Source organism: Lissotriton vulgaris, chromosome 8 (genome assembly GCF_964263255.1).
Source record: "Lissotriton vulgaris chromosome 8, aLisVul1.2, whole genome shotgun sequence".
Lineage (NCBI taxonomy): Eukaryota > Metazoa > Chordata > Amphibia > Caudata > Salamandridae > Lissotriton > Lissotriton vulgaris.
In genome coordinates, this window is record NC_141696.1 from 1,568,486,199 (window position 1) to 1,568,510,799 (window position 24,601).

Here is a 24,601-nt window from a genome sequence, read left to right on the forward strand (position 1 = left end):
CCTTTCTTGACAGTCATCTGTAGTTGAGTTTTGACTTTGGTGAATGCATCAAAGTGTGTTAACATTGACCCTGACACCTTGCGGATACCACGGGTTGCCATTGTGTGTGACATCACAAACACAGGCTCCGTGGAGAATTGCAGCCTCACTGTGTGCAACAGGATGTATCTGAATCATCCACTCAACCTTGTGGGCCAGTACAGTTTGATTTCCTGAAAACCATGTTGTGCCGGTGTGGGCCAGTGTATGTCCCACATGTTCTGTCAACTGTCCTGTGAGTCTGTTTACATGGATGCATTGGCCCTTGTGGCAGGATGTCATGTCACTGTCATGTCGTTACCTCAGTGCCGGTGGAGAACACTACTTTGCCAGCCTTCTCAGTAAGTTGATGTTAACTTTCCATTTTCATGATGCCAGGTATGTTGCGCTGATTACATCGCAACGTTAGGCTGTAGCAAATGTTCACATTTATGTGGCACCAGTCGGGCGAGGTCATTGCCCGAAATGTCTTGTGCCATGCAGCATATCCTGGTCACGGTAGGGTTGTTTTTGTTGCTTTGTTCCTATTTCTCGCTGTTGAGTTTGGTTACACATGCTTGTCCTGTCTAGCATAGTAAGGCACAGTTGTAAGAGGTAATGACTGGCCCCTATGGGGCTTCCTGGTGTTTAGGTGATTTCCTTCCTCATTTGAGGAGCTGCTTACAGCTCTTGCGGGTGATGTCTACTTTCCCTTCCTGACCCTTACTGATTCACAGGGCTGACTACGGATTGTTGGCTTTGTGTCATTTGCACTGCTATACGTCACAATTACTGAGATAGCGAGCATCAATCCTACGCTGTGTCGTCGTTGATGGCTGCACGGATGTAATTGCATTGAGCAGCCTAGTGAGCGTCATACATGCACCATTTTGGTGACAACCTCTACTGACTCTCATGTGTCCGTGTTGAAGGATCTGATCTTGTCTCATTGCAAGATCCGTGATCAGTAATAGGACACAGTGGCAGTGGTTACACTACACAGGTGAGAGTGGTACAGTCTAGGTGCCAAGGTAATCTGTGAATCTGTAACTAAAAGTATGGAATCCTTATGCTTGTTTTGCTTTGTTTCAGATCTCCCTCCCTGCAGTTCCCATCCACACCTTCCCTCGCCTGATCGCCCTAATGTGCTTGTCATTTGTAGTCAGGCCAAGGGGATATTGGGAGATGGACCCCTTCCAGCATCACACCACTCTGATGATCACAGGTACGGACAGTCCCTGGCAGTTGTGTGAAGAGTGTTTCACCAGCATTAGAGGTAACATCATTGCATGAGTCTTATTGTCGTGAGAGCAATGCCACTGGGCATGTAAATTGGCTGAGGCAGCATGGTCTTGCAACTTACTTCATCCTATTGTGTCGGAACTGTGTTTCACACAGTACATTGTGCCTCATTGCTGTCACCGCAGAGATCTTACCAGTCTGGAAGCTGGAATGCTCTTCCTCTTAGACTCCGGATGGAGCCCTCCGAAAAGTCTTCTGCAGAGAACTTAAAACATATCTGTTCCCAAAAGGTTAACTGCATTAGTTTGTGAGCTGTACTGGGGGGTTTCCAAGGCCACTGAATAAGCGCGGGACGCACTGGCTAGTGTAACCAGGCGCTGTATAAACTCAGTATAATAATAATAATAATGATTGTTCATATGTGGTTATGTGTACAGTGACAACAAGCATGCTGTTCGTAATGGCTAATGGACCATATTGCGCATGATGTACATGGTTGTGTATGTGTTGTGTAGCTTGCTACACACAACGTGCAGGCTACAGCTGCTGACGCAGTGTGTCCTGTGTCCCGCTTGGCATTATGGTGACTCATCCTGTGGCCATGATCTTTGGTGAATGTTCACACATTTGCACACAGTGACCCATGAGTAACCAGCCACTCCTGCCTTCACATGCACATGCCACTTATTGGCTAGCAAGAATCCTTGGCTTGTGTGCTTGTTTAGCATGTTCTATCGCCCCCTCTGCCGTCATGTGTTCACTCATCCCGGCTGCTGCATCCCCAGCCACAACGCTGCACCGCGTGGCCCAATCCAGCAACACACACACCTAGGAGATACTCCTCCATCCATCCATCCATCCATCCATTATTGTAGCATGCCGCAGCTTGTCTGTGCCACTGTTGCTCAACCGCCATGACAAAGGCAGGTCCGTCAGCACCTGCCACATGCACACTGCAAGACACTCAGCTCATTTAATGACACATGTGACACAACAGACTCATGCCCCAGCCAACCTCCACACAGTGAACTTCAGACAACCATCCACCTGGTAACACGCTACCACAAACACACCCATGACAGCCTCTCAGGCTGTGTGTACAACTCATACTGACAACACGATGCAGCCACACATAGCAGTGTGTGTACGTACAACCAGGTCATGTGCCTCGTACTGCACACACACCACTTCCAGAAGCACCCCATTTTAGTGTATTACCTCGTTGACACAACACCACCACACATCGCCTACAATGCTGTAACCTGGTAGTACGGAACCTCAGCACACCACTTCTGCCTAGCCATCACAGACGGATTGTCAAAATCCCACAGGGACCACACACCCAATCCAGGATTATGATTGGTCAAACTTAACGGGGTACAACCTCAGAGTCACATCCAACACCATGGACACACTCTGCATTGTCAAACATCTGCACATCCAGTTTCACACCAGCATCCTGACCAGCCTCATTGTAACTATCATCTACAGCTCTCCTATCCTACACACACAATTTGGCTAAGCCATCTATCAATCAATCGATTCATTTGTTAAACGCATTACCTACCCGTGACGGTCTCAATGCGCTGGGGGGGGGGGGGGCACTACTGATCAAAACAGCCTGGGCTTGAGAATTCTTGTGAAGGGCAGCAGTTCCTGGGTCTGTCGTTGACTTGTGGGGAGGGTGTTCCAGGTCTTTGAGTCGAGGTAGGAGAAGGATCTGTCACTGGCGGTGTTTTTCAGGATGTGAGGGACAGTGGCGAGAGCAAGGTTGGTGGAGCAGAGGCTGCGGTGGGTGTGTAGAAGCTGAGTCTGTCGTTGTGGTATGCTGGTCCTGCGTGGTGTAGAACTTTGTGTGCGTGCATGAGGAGTTTGAAGCTGATCCTGTTGTTGACAGGGAGCCAGTGCAGGCCTCTTGGGTGTCGTGTGATGTGGGCGTGTTGTGGCAATCGAGGATCAGACGTGCAGAGGTGTTCTGGATGTGTTGCAGCCGTCTCATGAGTTTGGTTGTTGTAGCTGCGTAGATGGCGTTCCCTTACTCAAGTCGGCTGGTGGAGAGTGCCAGGGTGACTGGTTTTTGTGTATTTGAGGTGATCCATTATAAGATCCTGCGGGGCATTCAGAGGGTGTTGAAGCAGAAAGCAGAGATGGCGTTGTCCTGCTTGGTCATGGCGAGTGAGGAGTCGAGTATGCCCCCCAGGTTGTGTGCGTGGTTGGAGGGTTCTGGGGCTGTTCCGAGCGATGTTGGCCACCAGGAGTCGCCACAGGCTGAGCTGCTGGGGCGGAGGATGTGTATGTGTACCTCCAATTTGTCAGGATTCTGCATCAGCCTGCTGTCCTAACTCCATTTTGCAACGGCCTTCATTCCTCTGTGGAGGTTGAATTTGGCAGTGTGTGGGTCTTTGGTGAGGGATATGATCAGCTGGGTGTACTCGGCGTAGGAGATGATGTTGAGGCTATGTTGTTGTGCCACATGGGTGAGTTGTGCCATGTGGATATTTAACAACGTTGGGCTGAGGGATGATCCCTGTGGGACGCTGCGGATGGTATCAGTGGTCTTGGAACTGAACTGTGGGAGGCAGACGCTCTGGGTTCTGCCGGTGGCAAAGGATGTTGACCAGACCAGGGCACTCTCTTTGATTCCTGCGTCATGGATGCGTACTGTTAGGGTGCCGTGGGAGACCGCGTGGAAGTCTGGTGATAGGTCCAGAAGGATGTGGGCGTCTGTTTCTCCTTTGTCCATGAGGATGCTGATGTTTTTGGTGGCGGCAATGAGGACGGTGTCCGTGCTCTGGTTGATGTAGGATCCAGACTGTGTTGGTTCTATGATGTTGTTGTCTTTGAGGTAGCGGGTCAGCTGTCTGTTGATAATCCTCTACGTGACTTGTTCTGGGAAGGGGAGCAGGGAGATGGGCTGGAAGTTCGAGAGGTATTTGTGGTCCACCTTTGGTTCATTCAGTAAGGCGTTGATCACGACATTCTCCCAGCTCCCAGTGAAGGTTGTTGTCTCGAAGGAGATGTAGGATATTTTTACGGAGAAGGGGTGAGATGGCTTATCTGGCTTGGTTGGAAATGTGGATATGCCATGGGTCACATGGGGATCCAGAGTGAATTGTAGTCCATGGTAATGATGGTGTCTTCATTGCTGACGTTGTAGCAGGCAATCATGTGAATTTTGTGGGTGTTGGTCATAGGGGGGGTGGTCTCGGTTGTGGATGTGGGGCTAGTGGAGTAGAAGCTGTTGTGGATGACGATGATCTTACGGTGAAAGAAGTTGGCCAGTGAGTCACACAGGTCTTGTGATGGTGGAATGTCCTTGGTGCTGTATTTGGGTTTTGAGAGTTGAATAGCGATGTTAATATGCTATTTGCTGTTGTGTGCGTTGCTGTCTAGCCGGTCCTTGATGGCTGTCCTGTTGTCGGTTCTGATGAGTTGGTGGTGTCTGCGGATGGCACTCTTGTGTGCGTTGTAGCTTTCTGGTGATTGTTTGCAGTGCCTGCTCCTCTACAGCTTCCGACAGGTGCACTTGGAGGTCCTGGGGTCATTGGTGAACCATGCGGCAATGTTGTTGTTGTGTTAGGTGGCGGAGGACTCGAGTGTGGCGAAGGTGTCTGCGCAGTCGTTGATCCACTGTTTGAGGCAGATGGCAGCGGTGTGGGGGTAGGTGGGTAGGCTTGTGGTCCCAGGGCAAGGGTGGCTGTCAGTTAGTCCTCAGTGAGGTTGCACCAGCAGCGGCGTGGAATGGTCTGTGTCCCGGGGGGTGTGGTGGGTTTCCTGAAAATGAAGTGGATGCTTCTGTCCAGTGGTGTTAGGTGTTGTTGTTGGATGAGACGTGTGGAGTTTCTGAGAAGATGGGGTCCTGTGTGTGTCTAGCGGTGTGGGTGTGGGTTGTCACGAGTTGTTGTAATCCAAGGTTGCCAGGGTTGTCTATCAGGGCGGTGGAGTTTGCGTCATTGTTGTTATGACGGTGGAAGTAAATTTCCCCAAGGAGGATGTAATCCGTGTAGGCGAGGGCGTGCGTGCTGATGAGGTGAGCGATGGAGTTGATGAATAGTGGTAGGACTCCAGGTGGTCTGTAGATGAGTGTTCCTCTGAGGGTGGTGTTGGTGTTGGTGTGGATCTGTAAATGCATGTGCTAGGCGGTGGGGAGGGTGTCGTTCGTGTTGGTAGTGACTCTGGGAGTGTTATTGTGGACAATGGCAATTCCTCCTACCACTCTGTTGGTGCGGTGTTTGCAGGAGTTGTCATTGCCTTCTGGTATGACTATGGTGATGTCTGTTGGCAAGGTGGTGTTCAGCCTGGTTGCCGTCCACAACACCAGCCAGCCCAACTACAGCAACAACCTCTACAAAGGTACAAGAACCTGACTCCCGGAGTACTTGTGGAAATCCAGGGTGCATGCACACACCTCATCCTCAACATCCCCTGCTACTGCCACATGACCACCTGCCTGAGATACCTACAATGGTCCCACAGTCAAATGCAGGTTCACCTTCATACTCCTCAGCCACACTCAGTCGGCACTCCACAGATCCAGGCAAAATAAATGATATGGACGTCTACCATCCAACACCCCATTGCCCACAGTCCGTCTTGCCACCCTTGGCCAGGCCAACAATCTTCACATCCACAGTACAACAGCATGTGGCTGCTAGTTCTCATACCTCATTAAACAGATCCTGGTGCTCCATCCGTGGACACCTACATGGCTAGAGTTTGCAGGAGACTGTGGCATTTGAAGACATATCATCTCACAAATGTATTTGAATCTGGGTACATAAAAATACATCAATGCATATTGTGCTAGTTAGATTTATTTTGGACTCTTGTGCGTGTAATGTGAGTAGGTGCTGTACAACAAGGGGGGAATCCAAAGTTCACAGCGGGAGATGTGATGCCTTACAGTATGAGTCAACCGAGTCCAGGCCACAGTGCTTGGCATCATTGGGCACACTGCGACCAGCAAGTCCATGTGGGAGAGTCTGAAAGTCAATAGGGTGATGGTGTTGCCCACGAAGGCAAGATCCCAGACCAGGTGACCTGGGAGTTGTGCATGGCCCTATGCCTCTCAACGTCTGGACCGTGGACGACCCACCTTCCTTGGGGGACCCTCACGTGCAGGCCTTGACGATGCATGGGATGCTCCGTCTGGCAATTCCTCCTCCTCCTTCCTCCCTGTGCCTGTTGTTGGTCTTTGCCTAGATGTTTCTGGCCTTGTGACACAGGGAGAGTGCTGCATGTTGACAGCGATCAGACGGAGTGATTGGTTAATTTCCCTATGTACCGTCAGGAGCTCAGCCAGTCTTGCCTCCATCCGTTCCTGGTGTCGTTCTTGACTGGCATGTAGCTGGGCCTGCTGATTTGTCATTTTGTTGAGGGCCTCCACTACCAGGCTGAACTCCCTGGTGTCCCGCCGATATACATCCATGATGTCTCTGAGTTCTGCCATACCGGGCCCTGCAGCTGGCTGGTCAGGTTCTCGCCTCCGCCTTGCGCCACTCCCACCACCCCTGCCCACACGAGCCTAGACTATGTTTGTGGGCACATCATGTCGACGGGACCCATGAGTGCTGGCAGTGGAGGTGTCGTCTGCCACCTCATGGTGCCCGGCGAACCATGTCCCTAATTGTTAGACTGGCTCTGTTGTGGATTATGGGCAGGGCTCCGAGCTGTCTGCTGGGATGTGGCGGGAATGGGTGTGGTGGTTGGCACAGATGTATCTGTTCCAGCTGCTGCACGAGTTTGGGATCCAGAGGGGCCTGGTTGGTGGGGGTCATTCACAGTGTGTTGAGAGGCCTCACTGTCAGTGGGGTCAGGGCCGTGCTGAGCCTGGGACTGGGATCCGTCTCCCCCCTGGTTGGGGGGAGTTTCCACACGTTCCCCTGTGTGTGTGAGAGACAAACACTGTTAATGCACTATCATGCAACATTCAAATTTTATATCCATTGTCGTTAGCACTGTTCCACCTGCTTTGGATTGTTGAAATAGTTCACTTGTGTATGGGTATGTTGTGGGATGAGATTGACATGTGCTCAGGTGTGTTTGACATGTTGGGTACTGTTTACGATGACTGGCACAGCCATTGCTGTGGCTTGTGTCACCAGAACCACACAGATCCAGCTGTGCTCTGTGTGGCCCAATCTGCACAATGCAGTGTCAATAATTATGCCTGGTTCAAGCATGCACAGGGTTTTAATGCAGCATGTTTATGATGGAGACTGAGTGGAATTTTGCTGATTTCATTCAGCAACTTTTGAGAGGTGTTGCTGTGCCGTGACGGCCACCCACTGCCAACCCCCCAGGACCTGTACACCCACTTCAGGCACAGGGCTTTAGGACGTGGCACTTCTCCAAGATGCATTACCTTGTCAATACCCAGGTCCATGGTGCTACTTGAGTGCATCCACAGCATTACAAAACTGTGGCAACAGCATTGTGTGAGAGGCACAATGGACTTGTGATTCAGCACTGTGCTTTATTTGCTTGGATGCGTCATCAGATCAGTATTTGTAAGGTTGTGTTACATGACGATTGTGACAGTGGTGCACTCCATTGTCTGTCCCCAGGGGCTCCGTTTCTGTAAGGGGTGTGTGTGACGGGCCATGCTAGTAGTTTGAGTGTGATTTGCAAGTGGGCGTCCCTCGTGGTGTCTCTGTCCACCCATGAAGCATGCTGCAATGATAGTGGTTGTGAGTTCCTGTGCAGGATATCTGACCTTGTCCTGGTGTCAGTGTTTTCACTGGTCACAGGAGGTCCTTGTGCTGCCTACACCAGGGCCCAGTGTCAGCTATCTTGTCAGTACTTTCACACTCCATGTGCATTGGCATGGTGCATGGGTGTGTACCTGGGCCATATGGGATGAGTGCAGCCTCCGACCCTACACCTTGCACCCTCTCACCCTCATCCTTGCAGCCTTATGGCACTCCCCTTGCACCACCCCCATACTGTTAGGCACTGCTGTGAGTCATGCCCATCCACCCCCACACTGTTAGGCACTGCTGGGAGTCATGCCCACCCACCCCTACACCACCCCCATACAGTTAGGCACTGCTGGGAGTCATGCCCACCCATCCTCACACCACCCCATACTGTTAAGCACTGCTGGGAGTCATGCCCACCCACCCCCTCACCACCCCCATACTGTTAGACACTGCTGGGAGTCATGCCCACCCACCCCCACACTGTTAGGCACTGCTGGGAGTCATGCCCACCCACCCCCTCACCACCCCCATACTGTTAGACACTGCTGGGAGTCATGCCCACCCACCCCCACACTGTTAGGCACTGCTGGTAGTCATTGCCACCCGCCCCTACACCAACCACATACTGTTAGGCACTGCTGGGAGTCATGCCCACCCACCCCCACACTGTTAGGCACTGCTAGGAGTCATGCCCACCCACCCCCACACTGTTAGGCACTGCTGGTAGTCATGCCCACCCATCCTCACACCACCCCATACTGTTAAGCACTGCTGGGAGTCATGCCCACCCACCCCCACACTGTTAGGCACTGCTGGGAGTCATCCCCACCCACCCCCTCACCACCCCCATACTGTTAGACACTGCTGGGAGTCATGCCCACCCACCCCCACACTGTTAGGCACTGCTGGTAGTCATTGCCACCCGCCCCCACACCAACCACATACTGTTAGGCACTGCTGGGAGTCATGCCCATCCACCCCCACACTGTTAGGCACTGCTAGGAGTCATGCCCACCCACCCCCACACCACCCCCATACTGTTAGGCACTGCTGGTAGTCCCCCCATGTCACATGAGTTGTTTGTACACTCACCCGGCTCCACAGCTCCTTCGATTCCATGAACTCCCACCGGTGGTAGCAGGGCCATGACTTTCTCCTCCCAGGGATTGTATTGTGCAGGTCTGCGGGGAGTGCCACCTCCATTGTGATGAGCGTTGGCGTAGTCCTCATCCATCTTGCGCTTGACCATCCTCCGCAGATCGTACGACCTGGCCTTGTAATCCCTCCTGGTGCGCCTAGTGGCTGCAACAGCATTGACCTTCTCGACGATCCTCTCCCACAGGCGTGTCTTTTCAGCTATGCTGGTCTGTCTGACCAATGCACCTAACAGCTGTGGCTCAACTCTGATGACTTCATCTGTAAGGATCTCCATCTCCGGGTTAGTGAACTTTGGATTCTTTGGTGTGGTCATGGTGTGGGGTGTATGTGATTATGGGGGGTGATGGTGTGTATGGATGAGGGTGTGTGGGTCTGATTATGAAGGGGGTCGTGTGTGTGTGAATGAGATAGGGTGTATGTGTGAAGGTGTATGGCTGCAGTTGTTGGTGTGCTATCAGTGTCTTTGCACAAATAGGTATGTTGCAAAGGATGATGGGTTGTATGTGCAGGCCCTTTTATTGGTCCATTTGTGGGTGTGGCTTATTTCTAATTTTTGGTGGGTGTGTTATAAGGGGTGGGTGTGATTTGGTCCCTCTGTTTGCCTGTTTGGATGTGGCCAGGACATTGTTTTCCTATGGTGTGTACACAGTAGACTTGTTTTGTGGGGTTGTGCGACTCGTTAGCTCCCTCCTTGTGCTGGAGTAGGGGTGTGTGTGCACTTTATTAGTGGGGGATGTGCAGTTCGTTGTTGTTGTTGTTGCTGGCTCATACCGGACGTTTTTGGGGTGTTCGCGTATGCTTGATTGAGGGGTGTGCCGTTCGTATTTGTTGGTGCGGCTGGCTGTAACGGTCCGTTTTCGTGCCCGGGTTTGTGTACGCTTGATCGAGGGGTGTGCGGTTTGTATTTGTTGGTGCGGCTGGCTGTTAGGGTCCGTTTTGGGGAGCGGGGTTCGTGTACGCTTTATTGAGGGGTGTGCGGTTCGTATTTGTTGGTGCGGCTGGCTGTAACAGTCCGTTTTGGGGAGCGGGGTTTGTGTACGCTTGATCGAGGGGTGTGCGGTTCCTATTTGTTGGTGTGGCTGGCTGTTACGGTCCATTTTGGGGACCGGGGTTTGTGTACGCTTGTTTGATGGGTGTGCGGTTCGTATTTGTTGGTGCGGCTCGCTCATATGCGATGTTTTCCGTACGAATCATGCTTCATGCGCGACTACATTTGCCCATACAATTCGCGTACTTGGTCCCTGGTCTGGATCGTGCTTGTTAGTTCATACAGCATGTTTACAAATCGTACGGTTAGAGTTCCAACAACATTTCGTACGGGTCTTCGGTTGTGGTTCGTACGGTTCGCTGATATTCGGACGTATTTTCGGGAATCGGATCGTACTATGCTATTCGGACGGACTTTTTTCATTCGTACGGATACGGCTACGAATACGAATCGTACGACGTTTTTTTATCCCAAATCAGAATCGGCCCCCTCAATGTGAAAAATACATAAACACTAAACAAAGGAAAAAGCAAAAAAATAAATAAATTGCACTTTCATTCAACACCTCTCAAAAACCCGCTCACTCTACACATACAACATCCCCTCTTTTCAAATAATATCCTAAACAATATCACTTGTAAATCAAATACCAAGCATCCTTGTTTTTAAGCACATTATTTTGAAAAGGAGTTACGCAGCACAAGCACGGTGGTGGCAGCACACTGTGTAGTGATCAGTAGCAGTGGACAGGACCTGTCACTGGAGTGAGGCCTTCAGGCTCACTTCCCTTTATAAAGGTTCCGCTGCTGTGTGCTTAACTCACCCCTGGCCTACATCGAGGAGATGTGGCAGGGCTTGCATGATGGAAATGTGTCGAGTGCATGTGTGCTTGCAAGAAGGATGGCTATACAATGGATGAACGGTGGTACAGTGCGCACATGAGAAGTGTGTGCATGCTGGCAGTGTGTATTTCTAAAATACCACACTGTGTATTGCCTCATTCCTATGAGCTGGGAGGGACGTGCACTGGAGGATGGCAGAGCCAGGATCTCTCTGTGCATTTCAAAGGGCTCTTTGATTCAGTAACAGATTATAAGGAAGGGGCCTGGAAACATCTCAGGAAGAGAGAGATGGGGCTGATGAAAGAATCATTAAGAGACACAGACACTAAATTACATTTTGTGTCTGGAAAAGGACTATAAGTAGGGGAGTTTGAGCCCCAAACGTTGTCATCTGCCGAGCAGCCTGACGGGCTGGGCGAGGAAGAGAAGGCCTGCAAGATTTCTGCCTTTGACCAGGACTAGGTGCTCAGGCCTGCTAGCCTTCCTGCTGGGTGAGGGGACATCACCCAGGGAAACCACGATCACTTGCGCTAGAGCCGGGAGCACCAGTGCCTGCCTGCTTGCCAAGACCAGTGTGCCTGTGAGGAAGAGGAGATAAGTTTACAAAACAGCGATGGATGGAATGCTTACATTCATCTCATCCACTGGTAATTGCTCGGGCCGCATCCCAATCCATTGTTATTTTCCACACCACGTCTCCTCAGTTTGGACCCAACTATATGCAAATCAATATTGAACCTGCTCTAAAAGGAACAGCCCAGCCCGAACTGCCAAGCCAGGTTCTCCCTGAACCGGAAGACAAGCATCCCAGGACTGGTTTCACCCGTGCTATGGGCTTAATATCCAGATATATCTTGGTTTCAGTGACACAGTGTGCACGGGACCCACACCTGGGCACACCTGTCCCACCTAGGGTGACACAATGAGCTTACAAAACAGTGAGGGACTGGATGCTTGAATTCATCTCATCCACTGGTTATCACTTGGGCCGCATCCAAATACATCATTCTTTTCCACATCACGTCACCTCAGATTGGACCCAGCCGTATGCAAATCAGTCTTGACCCTGCTCCAACAGGAACAGTCTATCCCAAAGTACCAAGCCAGGTCCTCCCTGACCAGAACAGAAGCAACCCAGGACCGGTTTCACCCATGTTATGGGCTCATCAGCCAGATATAGCTTTCTTCTAGTGACCTGAGTATGCCCAGATGTGGGTCCCGTGCACACTGTATCAGTGGAACCAAGCTGTTCCTGACTGATGAGCCCAAAGTAATTCAACCATTCCGTCCATCACTTTTTTGTATATTTTAGTTTGTCGTCCAAAGTGTGATGGGTGTGCCCAGACATGGGTCTGTGCACAAAGTGTTACTGGAACCAAGCTGTACTTGGCTGATGAATCCATAACTAGGACAAACTGGCCGTGTGTTGCTTGTGTTTCAGTTCATGGAGGAACTTGCTTGACATGTTCGGACTGGACTGTTCCTATTGGAGCTGGGCCAAGATTGATTCGCATATAGCTGGATCATAACTGAGGTGACATGGAATTTAAAATAACGATGGATTGGGAGGCGGCCTCGAGTAATTACCAGTGGGTGATATTAATTTAAGCATTCTGTCCATCACGTATTTGTATACTTTAGTGTGAGGGAGAGGAAGGTGTTGGAAGAAGCAGGACATCCTGAGCGAGGTGTGATGAATCCATTCTTGCACGGATCGGGTCATAGCCCATTGCTGGATTGATTTGGCAACCTCGGTTTGACAAGAGAGGCCGAGGAGCGAGGGTTGTGTTTGTGTGGAGGGAGCCAGGCCTGCATGATCTCGTGGTGTGTGGCCCTTTGTGCCAGAGAGGGACCAGCATGAACATCAACACCAGGTCAGCATGACCAGAGTGCCATGGCGGCAACCCCGTATGCCAGGAGGGGCAGTTGGAGACACTGATGCCAAGGGTTCGGGTCTCTGCTGTGACCAAGGCAGGTCTGACCCGCTGTGAACTGCACTGAAGTAAGCCCAAGGATCAGCCAACATCACCGAGGCCCCATTGGGGCAAGGAGATCATACCCCACGAAGGGATGTGTGACTTACAATGCGGTCACTGGAGTGGGAACAACCCTGATCGCTAAAACCAGCTGGTAGCGTGGCTCAGAGGAGAGAGCTTGTGCCTGCATGGTGCTGCTGATTATGACCACGCGCCGCCCTGACTTTTCCAATTTGGAGCAGAACTACGCTGCGCCTGTGTGGGGTTCCATACCGCCAGGGTGGGTAAGTCATGAACGGGCCCTTTAGGGCCCCGGTGGACATATTGCGATCAGTACTGTGACACCGTGGACTCTTGTGACTGAACTTCCAAAAGGAATCAGAGGGGAGAACTCTTGAGTACGACCTAATAGGTTACATACACTAGATGTGGCCAGCAGTGAATGGGGAATAACATCAAACCCATTGCACTAAAGTTAGTGGGACAGGGAGTGGCCTGACAACTACTAGAGCCCCTACCTCCAGGCGGATTATGTTATTGCTTTTGAATGTTGTTTACCTTTGTGTGTAGAGTTAGAATTAAAATGCTTCTATTTTACTGGACAGTGGTTTATTGTCGCAGTGTTTGCATGCTGAGTTATGAGTTGTGCTCACTGATCCCTGTCTGTGTCTCCCCCACCCCCACGGAGCCTTGACTGCTCATCTGATGCAACCTAACTGACAGTCTCAGGAGCAGAAGGGGTTCTTGGCCCTGTTGAGTGGCATATACAGTAGGTAGAGCCCAAGGACATCAGGAGTAAAAGGCCTTAGCCACTCCGGGTGGGTACAGTAACCCTGCACGCCCCATGGCCCTCTGAAAGGGGTTATGACAAGGAGTAACTCATTTTCTGAAGTTTGGAGCTTTCATAGATTCACATGTTTGCATCTTGTGCCAACTTGTGACTGCAAAGGGACTAGTGTTTCAAAATATAAACCATCAGTAACAAGTTCTGGATTTGTTCAGACCTAGGACCTGCAATCATTCCTTCTGACCATGCCAGGAACCTCAGAATCATCATTGACAACAAGCGCACGATAAAAACACAGATCAACTCAGTCTCCTTTGCTTGCTTCCTCACGCTACACATACTACGTAAGATCTTGAAGTGGCTACCATGCACACGAGACACAGTGTGACTCAAGCCCTCATCACCAGCCAATTGGACTACGACAATGCCCTCTATGTAGGAATCGCCGCACACTTCCTACAGAGACTTCAGACCATAGAGAACACCACAACCAGACTCATCCTCGACCTTCCATGACGAACCAACATCACACCCTACCTACGGCAACTCCACTGGCTCCTTGTACAGAAGAAATGCCAATTCAAGCTGCTGACTCACGCAGACAAGGCTCTACTAACCAAGGACCCACGGCTGAGAAGACTACGCTCCGCCTCCCTTTCACTTGCCCATATTCCCCGCATCTACCGAAGCTGAAGAGGAGGACGCTCCTTCTCCCACATCACAGCAAACACTAAACCTAGCTTAGTTCATAATAAACCTAGCTCAGTTCATATTTAATCTAGCTCAGCTTGTATTGAACCTAGCTCAGCTCCTATTAAACCTAGCTCCGCTCGTATTAAAGTTATTTCAGCTCGTAAGACAGGGAGTGTCCTGTGTTGTAAAACAGAGAGAGGGGCTGACAGCTAAACTAACCTTCTGTCATGTCCCTTAGTGTTCCATCATGTACATACCGATGACATAGATTGCGTCCCATCCACACGACATAACGGTATTACACAGGTGACCTTTTACTCAGTAGATTACTTCTGTCTCATAGTCATCGGGGTCTTAGTACCATATATTAATCCCTGTACCTGACGTACATAAAACATGTCCCCAGGCTTGGTAGATTTATTGTGTACATGGGTCACCACTTTTTTAATTCATGGCCAACAGAGGATTAGCGAATGTTTCCAAAACATATAAATTCTTTAAAAACCCTGGAGTGACCACTTTAGTATAAAAGACTCTCACTCCTCCTTACAGAGACAGAGGTGAAATCCTTCCAGGCTGGACCGAGACACTGCAACCTGATCCTTCGACAAGCAGAGATCTGACATTCCTTGCGGGGTGCTATCCTCGACGCGGAGACGGGGTCCTTCATTCAGAACCATCAGGTGAGGGGTTAGCACTTCCCTGGGGAATTCCTGGCTCCATTAGGTTCCATCAGGACATATCCTAGCAGTTACACGTACACGATTCAACTGCACCTCTAGGCTAGGCACCGTTAGGTAGGATACGCAACGTAAGAGTACGCCAATGCTATTGTTTTATGTAATATGCTTGTGATCCCGCTCCTCGGGACACCCGACCCCGAGCCGACCCCTCACCTCTGTTGCCACCTCACCCCGCATCATGCCCGCGTAGACGCAAAGGGTCCCCAACAACAGCGTCCATGACGACCGAAATCCCGCCCCTCTCTCCCCTGCAGGAACCAATCCAGTGGAACGAGGAACCGGAAGGACAATCCTACGACCCCGGAAGTCCCGCCTCCCTACAGCCAGCCGGAGATAGAAAAGACGGAAGGAGAGAGACTGACGGCGTCGAAGGATCGTGGCAGGAGCTTTCGGCTGGAGCGGTGACGGACGGAGAAGACGGGAACGGCGACAGCGAGGAGTGGACCGAAGAGTGGTGGAGTCCCACGGAGGTGGCTGAAGAGCGGCCGTAACTCGGACGAGAGTTACGGCGGAGCGCGTGAGTACCAGCTCCGCTTAAGAGCACATTAGGTGCACTGTGTATATAGTAGGAATCCCCTCTCGCTGTAAATTGTTCCCCGCTATCCTAGGCACGTCACCATTAGGCACTAGGCAGTTTGTATATAGATATCCACCTAGCATTGTATAAAGAGCACCCCTCTCCCCACCACCCTGTGCACTTCTTTTACTCTCCCATCCTCGACTCTTGCCCGTACCTCCCTCCATCCGTACCTCCCTCACTCCCCTTTCGTTTCCCCACACGACCCGGGTATCGGTGACGGGATCGGACCACGAGTCCAGTTTACTAACGGCTCCCATTTCTTCTCTTATTGCCCTCCGAGGTACTCTCTGACCACCCAGAGACGGCTACACGAAAGACCAGGACGCCCATCTACCCCTCGGGAACCTTCGGAAGAAGAGAGAAGAAGACACGCCGCCGGCCCCATCATTGGACCCGACCCCTTCCTTGGTCACCGCAGCCCACTGTGTACAGACTTAATAAAACACTATCGCTCACTATATCCGGCCTCCTCGCCTGATTTTCCAGTCCGCTGTCCACCCACGATCACAATGCTTTTATTAATCTTATTCACACTAAGGAAGAAATGTATTTACTTTTTACGATGTTGGTACTAGCGATTACATTGTCGTAGCTAACCTGTTTGATACTAGACTGAGGCTTGACCGATAAATACTTATTGAAACCGTTCCAGTCGTTCTTCTGTGTATTCTGAGAAAAGCGAGCACGAGGGACTGAGCGAAGGATACCGTATTGTTTTCTATGATACCTAAGGAATCAGTGTTGTCATGTTCAGTGGTTGCCAGACACTACCTACCACACTGTATAGTACAGGGGGTGTTAGTGCCACTGCAGAGCTACCAGGTCTAGCGGCTGACTCGCCCTGTGGGGCTGTCCAAAGTCTGTCTTCACACCGAGTCCTCCGTCTAGGTCATCCAAAACTAGCAGGTCCTGGGGGGGTCCCAGGACCTACACAACGCTTCTTGTCGGTCCCCTACTTACCTGAAAGAAATGTAAATGTGCCCAACTGGTTAATCTGTAAAAGCAGAGGGTGCTTAGAAGCCGGTATTGGCTTTAATGAATGGAATCCCTTGAAGCGTCATGATGACACAGCTGTATTCTTTTTAAGTGGGATTGTAAGGGAGTTATCAACGGAGCTGCGAAGTGTGTGCCTTTAAAAGTCTGTTATGAAAGAAATGCACTATGTACAGTGTGGGTATTACTAAAATCTATATTTTAGAAGCAATTTTATATTTTTAACTTTTTGTGCATTTTGTAGCAGTCAATCTTATTTGTATGTAAAGCAAGTTAAAAATAATGACTTACAAAGCCACAGTGCTTTCTGTCACAGGCAGGGGCCTTGTGCCTGTAAACATACACAATAAAACTATTCTCCACTACACCAACCCCGATTGAATTCTGTGGCTCTCTGGTCACACTCAGACCTCTGCAGTGCATTCACTAACAGAGGTTTCAACATGTTCGATAGTGCATTTCCCTCGTGCAAACGATACCTGAAGGTGAAAGACTGAAACCGCTCGAGAAACTACAGAACGTTTAAAATGCTGCAGCCAGACTGGTCCTCGACATCCCCCGCTGCAGCCACATCATGCAGAGAAGTGTGGCTCACTGGTTAGAGCAGGCAGACCCTGAAGCAGAGGTCAGACCCGGGACCAGGGTTCAATTCCCGACGCGGCAGGGTCTTGAGCTCAAATGTCCACGGACTCGATAATTCTCGCTTCGGTGCCTGACCTAATCATGGGTTCACACTCTGCAACTCTGGGCATTAAGCTTGCTTAATCTCCACAACGGCCCCCTGCGGCGGGATGCCTGGCTTTCACCTTGGGGATGCCCTGTAGGGGCTATCTCACAGGGAAAAGCCAGGACGGGTTCCCAAGGCAAGCGCGGAGATACCCCTTCGGGAGTTGAATCTGGCGCTATATAAGAACATAATAATAATGCAACACCTCCGACAACTCCACTGGCCCCAGTCAACAAGAGTCACCTCCAAGCTCCTCACACACGCCTACAAAGATCTCCAAGATGCAGGACAAGCATATCTGAATCACTGCCTCTCGTTCTATGTACCCGTCAGACATCTTTGCTCTGCCCAACTTGCCCTGGTCACCGCACCACAGATTCACAAGACCAGAACCGGAGGAAGATCCTTCTCCTACCTCGCCGCCAAGACCTGGAACACCCTGCCCCTCCACCTCAGGCAAGCCCCGTTGCTGACCCAGTTCAGGAAGGATCTCGAGGCCCGGCTCCTCAACTGAAACTCCATTTATTTATTAATGTATTTATTCATGCACTTATAAAGCTCGCAGCTATCCAACAGGGTCTCCCAGCGCTCCATGCCCAGATGGATCAGCAGCACCCCCACCCCCCCTCTCCTAGCACCTTGTGACCCTCATGGGTGAGTAGCCTTGCTCTACAAACTCCTAGTTCATTGATTGATTGATGACCCGGGTCCAGCCTACTATAGATCCTGAGCATCTGGGCCGAGTCCTCCTTCAACCCTTGACTCTCAGTGGCAGCACTGCTTGAGCAGCCCAAGGCTCCCCGGTAGGAGCTAGATACGGGTTTCCTTAGGTCGTCCCACATGTTGGGTGGGGGATTTCGATGGCTTCAGGTTCTGACAGTCAGGGCTCTGGCCCACAGGGGTCACCATGGCGGCCTCTCTCTCCTCACGACACTGGCATTAATCAGGCTACAATCCTTGTTTTTTCTGGTGGCCCCCCTCTGGCTTTCGGGGTCACCACACCTTCTTCTTCCTCGGGCGTGGCCCAATTGGCACAGGAGCAGATTCCTCTTCACAGCAGCTCCCTCTGGCACGCTGGGTGACCGCCTTGAATCTGGGCAATGCCCTGATCAGTTCAGCAGCCGTCTCCTCACACCCGACTCCAGGGATCCACTCACCAGGGATCCCTCCACCAGTCTCCTCTTCCCCACCGGGCACACTGGTCTTGGCAAGCAGGCAATCGCTGATGCTCCAGGTTCCAGGGAGGTGGGCTTAGATGTCCCTGGGTGGTGTCCCTCACCCAACTGGGAGACAGTCAGTCCTTAACCCCCATTCCTGGTCACTTGTAGAAGTCTTGAAGAGCTTCCCCTCCTCGCACCACCATGTGGCTGCTTGACAGTTGATAATTGTGGGGTCTTGAGCTCCCCTTCTTATAATTCATCTCCAGACAGCAATGTGGTTTCGGTCTGATCTTTGAAGTTTGTGTTGGGGGTCTGCGTCCTCTCATCTGCCCTGTCCTTCCTCCAGAGCACAGTCTGTCACAGTGGGAGCGACTCACGATCAGATCGCACCGCCACTCAGGCCTTGGGAGTTACCACAGGCTCACACCTGGATGTCACACACAGTGACTTGTGTATCACAAGGTTACCCCAGGTTCTGAGCCCTACTCTTTATGATTCTTTTATCAGTCCCACCTCCTTCCTGAGATGTACGGAGCCGCCTTTCTAGTAACCTCTGTCTGAATCAAAGAGAGCCCTTTGAAGTATGCTGGGGGCGCCTGACTCTCCCCTCCAGTGTGTGTCTCAATGGAACAATCCACAAATCTGTCAGGGGAGGGATTCCACTACCTCTTCATGTTCATCCAGTCAGCCCTGAGTGTCTCAGAATGGAATCTTCCATGTTTTACACCTTTCACAGGCACACATACACCCAGCACATGCATACAACACGTAAGTACTACACAACATAAACCAGCACCAGGGAAACAGACATCTTTGCAGCATGGGCACTCAAGGCAGGGGTACACATTTGTCACCAGGTGAGGGACTTTTCAGTTATAGCACAGACGAATGGTGATTAACAGACGCCCGCGAAGCAGAAATGGAGAGAATAAGTCCAAATATATGCGAGTGGTCTAGGTTTTACGAATAAAGTATGATACAAAAGATTGACCTAACTGAGGTGCCATAAATGAGTCTCGACAAGTGGCTGTGAATGATTCTGTAAGGAGTGAGCGAAACTCGCTTGCACGCACTCACCCTTTCCCAAGGAAGCTTTGTCTTCCAGTTGTGCATCAAATCCACAGGATTGAAAATGGCATAGCTTTGTGATACAAGACTAGCTCAAAATTGTGGCCTGCATAGCTGTGATACAAGACTGGCTCAAAATGGCGGCCTGAGTAGCGCGATACAAGACTAGCGCACAAAAAGACGGCCTGCATAGATGCAATAAAAGACTGGCTCAAAATGACAGCCTGAGTAGATACGATACATGACTGGCTTAAAATGACAGTCTGACTTGCTGCGATACACGACTAGTTCAAAATGGCAGCCTGAGCAGCTGCGATACAAGACTGGCTCAAAATGGCGGCCCGAGTAGGTGTAATACAAGACTGGCTAACAATGGCAGCCTGAATAACTGCGATACAAGACTAGTTCAAAATGGCAGCCTGAGTAGCTGCGATACAAGACTAGCTCAAAATGGCAGCCTAAGTAGCTGCGATACAAGACTGGCTCAAAATGGCAGCCTAAGTAGCTGTGAATCAAGACTAGTGCATAATGGTGGCCTGCATAGCTGCAATACAAGACTGGCTCAAAATGGCCGCCTGAGTAGCTGCGATACAAGACTAGTGAATAATGGCGGTCTGAGCAGCTGCGATACAAGACTGGCTCAAAATGACTGCCTGACTAGCTGCGATAGAAGTCTAGTGCAAAATGGCAGCCTGCACAGCTGTGATACAAGACTGGCTCAAAATGGCGGCCACGTCCCTGTCCTATGAAGGCATCTTTCTTTGGGCCTTGTGGAAGGGATCTTTTGTGCTTAGATATGCTTGTTTATCTGTCTGGCCTTGTTTCACCTCCTAGTCCAGCCCCCCTCCTCTTATACTCCCCTGACTGGAGGGGGGCCTCCCCCGCTCCCCCCTCCGAGCCCCCGGCCCACCACAACAAACTGCGGATTAGGCCGCCCCCGCTCAGCTGTCCTAATCGGATTACTCCAGACACTTACATGAGGGAATGGGGTTGAGTTTCAGGAAATTGGCTGGAATGGGCCCGGGCTCTCACGAGACTTCAGCCCAAACCTCAAACGCGGTTTCAGAAATCTCCTTTTAATGATGGCTGCGCATTTAATCACCGCCTCTATCCCTTTTATGCAGCTCGGGGCATTTTTCTCTTTCTCTGAAATGTTGGCAGGAACAGGGAACAGTTTTACAAATGAGCGCCTCTCCCTGATCCGCAGCAGGCTTCCTTCCAGAGTGAAATCTGCGGGCTCGCCTTTCACTCGCGAGGGGTGACCCTCAGCACGAGCTGCTGGCAGCGAGGCCAGGAAATGTAAGGGTGTCTTCGCGGCACGCCTGAGGAAGGTGCGTGCCTGGGAGCGTGCTTGTGGGCTTGTGAGCCGAGCCTTGGTCGCCACATGGCATGCATGCTCTTCGACAGACCCTGGCTGCACTTCCTCCTGTGGTACAAGCACTTTCCACACACTTTCTGTTTGTTGTCGAGTCTTGTAATAGATGTTATGGCCTGCCCCTTGCGACCCCTGCCCCTGCCTTTGAGAGGTCTGGCCCCACGGGTGGCAAAGTCAGTGCCAACAACATGGGGCAGCTTACCCTTACGGGCACCAGGGATTCACGTGCCATGGTATTTGCACATTTGTTTTACACTAATAGTGAATAATCGTGTATTATCCACTATTAGTGGAATACGACTATCCATTGCAGCTGATGTGTGTGAGAGAGAGAAAGAGCAGTGCATGTGGGCACATAGGAGCATGTGTGCTTGTAAGTGTAAACATATGTGTGTGAGTGTACATCAGCGAGTGCGGGAAGTGTGACTACAAGGGAGTAAGAATGAGTGTGAAGGAGTGTTAGAGGGTGTGAGTGAGTGGGTGTTAATGAGAGTATGGGTGTAAGCAGGGCTTTAAGTGGAATGAAAAAACTGGGGGGCTCTCAAAGGGGCGTGGCCAATGAAATGAAGGGTGTGGCTTAAAATCAGCTAAACTAAAAAGTCTGTGCTTAGCATAGTGCCGCTCGACTTGTATTTTGCTGTTTCTGTCATTGCATTAGATATATGATACAACAAGTAACATCATACCTACAACAAGTCAGGACTATTGGCTTTGTCAATGGTTGTTATTTGCATAAAATAAATAAGCAGCAACTGTGGCTTGTATATAACATTGAAAAAGCTTCCACGTAAAGCCCTGGTGGCACCACGACAATGTTGCTGCTCCTGAGGTTCAAAAAGAGAAAGGAAATCCAGAGAGAAAATGACTGCCTTTAAAAGATTTCCCTTCCCCTACAAGGCTCACCTGACATGACGTCATGACGTAACTTCTCTACTACTGAGAAGTGAGCAGTGTGAGCAGCGCACACTAGTGAGAAGTGAACAATGTGAGCAGCGCACCCCAATGTGAAAAATAAGCAGTGTGAGCAGCGCACACTAGTGAGAAGTGAGCAGTGTGAGCAGCGCACACTAGTGAGAAGAGAGCAGTGTGAGCAGCGCACACTAGTGAGAAGTGAACAATGTGAGCAGCGCACACCGATGTGAAAAATGAGCATTGTGAGCAGCGCACACTAGTGAGAAGTCAGCAGTGTGAGTACACGCACACTAGTGAGAAGTGAGCAGTGTGAGCAGCGCACACTAGTGAGAAGTGAGCAGTGTGAGCAGCGCACACTAATGAGAAGTGAGCAGTGTGAGCAGCGCACACCGATGTGAAAAGTGAGCAGTGTGAGAAGCCCACACTAGAGAGAAGAGAGCAGTGTGAGCACGCGCAAATTGATGGGCTTGGTGTCACTGCAGTCCACCTGTGCCAGGGCACAAAACAGAGCCCGAAAGAGACCCGTTTCCAGGCCCCCTTTAAAAAACTGCCGGTGCTCAGCACCGGTGAGACCCGGCCCACTTAAAGACCTGGGTGTGACTAAGAATGTGTGAGACTGAATCAGTGAGTGATTTAGAGTGACTGAAAATAAGTGACTGGGTCTAGGGATGCCTGCAAGTGAGTGTGAGCGAGAGAGTACACATTAGACAGTGAGTGAGAGAGTGTGAATGAGTGAAAATGTGTAAGTGAGAGTTAGAGTGGGTTCAAGGAAGTCAGAATAAATGAGTGTGAGTGAGAATTAATGAGTGAGAGTAAATGTAAGCGAGAGATAAAGAGTGAGTGAGTAAAAGTGAGTATGAGTAAAAACGACGCGTTGTAATGCCTGCAGGTCTGCCCCAATGGCAAAAAGTCTGTGTTGATTTCTGGGGGCAATTTGTAGGATGACAGGGGGGGGGGGCAACTGTGACATGTGGGAGAGAGGCAACCTTGACAAAATCCTGTCGGTCACTAACTAGAGATAATGTTTTAATTACCCCCAGACCCCTCCTGTCCTCGTCTCATTCATAAACAAGTGATATAATCCTAGTTTTTCAAGTTTAAATTTATTATGTTTTTGGCTCTCAAAAGAGGGCCACATAAAACAGTCACATAGTTATACACCACTATTTACAATATAGTCACAATTAAAACAGAATAGAAGATCACATCTTTAACAGTGGCCGAACAATTATCCAACATTATCTCTAGGTATCATTAATAAATATCTAAAAATCCTTTAAAAAAGTAAAAATTTTTGAAGCAGAACATTTCATTAGGTGGACAGTAAAGTACATGGAAAAAGGTTTTTACATTAAGAATTCCCAATTGTAAACAAATAGATTTTAACCATTTAATACGTAATGGGCGTAATGCAGGACAAATAAACAAAACATGATTTCGGTCCTGCACTGCCTTATTACAGAGGTTACATATGGAGATGATCCGTACCACTTTGCTAAGAGAGAATTTAAAGGAAGCAAATCATGTCTTAAAAGGTACCATAACCTACGGACTCTATGAGGGATATTCCAAGAGACATACTGCTGGGCCTGCTTTAGTGTATACGTATTTAAAAGTAAATCACAACCCTTTTTTCCGTGTAGGGCAGTCATATCCAGTTTAAAACAGAGTTCCCAAGATGTGTATTTCAACTGCAATTTTAGTTGAGAAGGAGAAAGTAAGAACAAAGTACTTGCATCCAACTCTAACATTGTTATCGCTTTTCTAAAGTTTTTTACTAATAGGGAAAACTCGTTTAAATTGCCCAGCAGTTCGTCTATAATATATCCCCGTAAGGAACCCGATTTACCTCTGGCCAAACAGGCCACCCACCTTACTAGGGCAATCAGCCCCTGTACCCAACAGCTCCGAAGGCCGAATTCCAGCCTGCATGATGACACAGAGCAAGCTGTATTAAGGGAAGATATAATCCTATCTCACCAACAGAAAAAAAAGAACAAAGGAAATCTTGCCCCACCCCACCCCCTGAAACCGGGAGTACATACATGTACCTTACCCAGAATTCCCTCTGTTCAATTTTTCTGTCTGCCGACAGAATGGAGCAAGTCAGGAGCCGGTGGGCTTCTGATGTACTCACGTCTCTGCTGCCGGGCGGTGGAGACGTTGCTGGTGTTCATGTCTCCCTCCCTGCCGGGCTTGGAGGGAGACATGCCGGGTTCCTCCTGGTCAGTGAATGTCAGTGTTGCTGTCGGTCCTGGCAGTCCTGTGGGACAAAGAGGGCCGAGCTTTCATTGGGGGTTGAGTCCCTTTCAGAGAAGGGGGTGATTCAGGAGGTACCTTGTTGTACAGTGCTTAGCTCTCTTCTTAGGCTGGCACTCTAGATCGCTGTGGGAGTTCCTGGTTCTGGAGTTCTCCTGTGCCTTGTTGGCAGTTGGAGCTCTGGTCAGATGAGGGATGGTCCTACTTGCTCTGTGCTGCATTAAAGCTGGTTCCTATAAGTACCTACTTGTCGGATCTCGTTTGTACTTACTACATTTGGCGACTTGGACTGGCGATAGCATCTGGCCACAGCTTTGCTATTTGGTTTTGCAGCTGAGGAAAAATTACGGCGCAGTAGCGTTTCCATTGCCCTACGAAC

At 50.2% G+C, this 24,601-nt stretch overlaps 1 pseudogene; it reads right to left on the minus strand.

The window, feature by feature from the left end:
* Positions 1-6,328: 6,328 nt before the first annotated feature.
* On the minus strand, positions 6,329-24,173 carry LOC147700435 (uncharacterized; annotated as a pseudogene).
* Between the last annotated feature and the right edge of the window lie 428 nt (positions 24,174-24,601).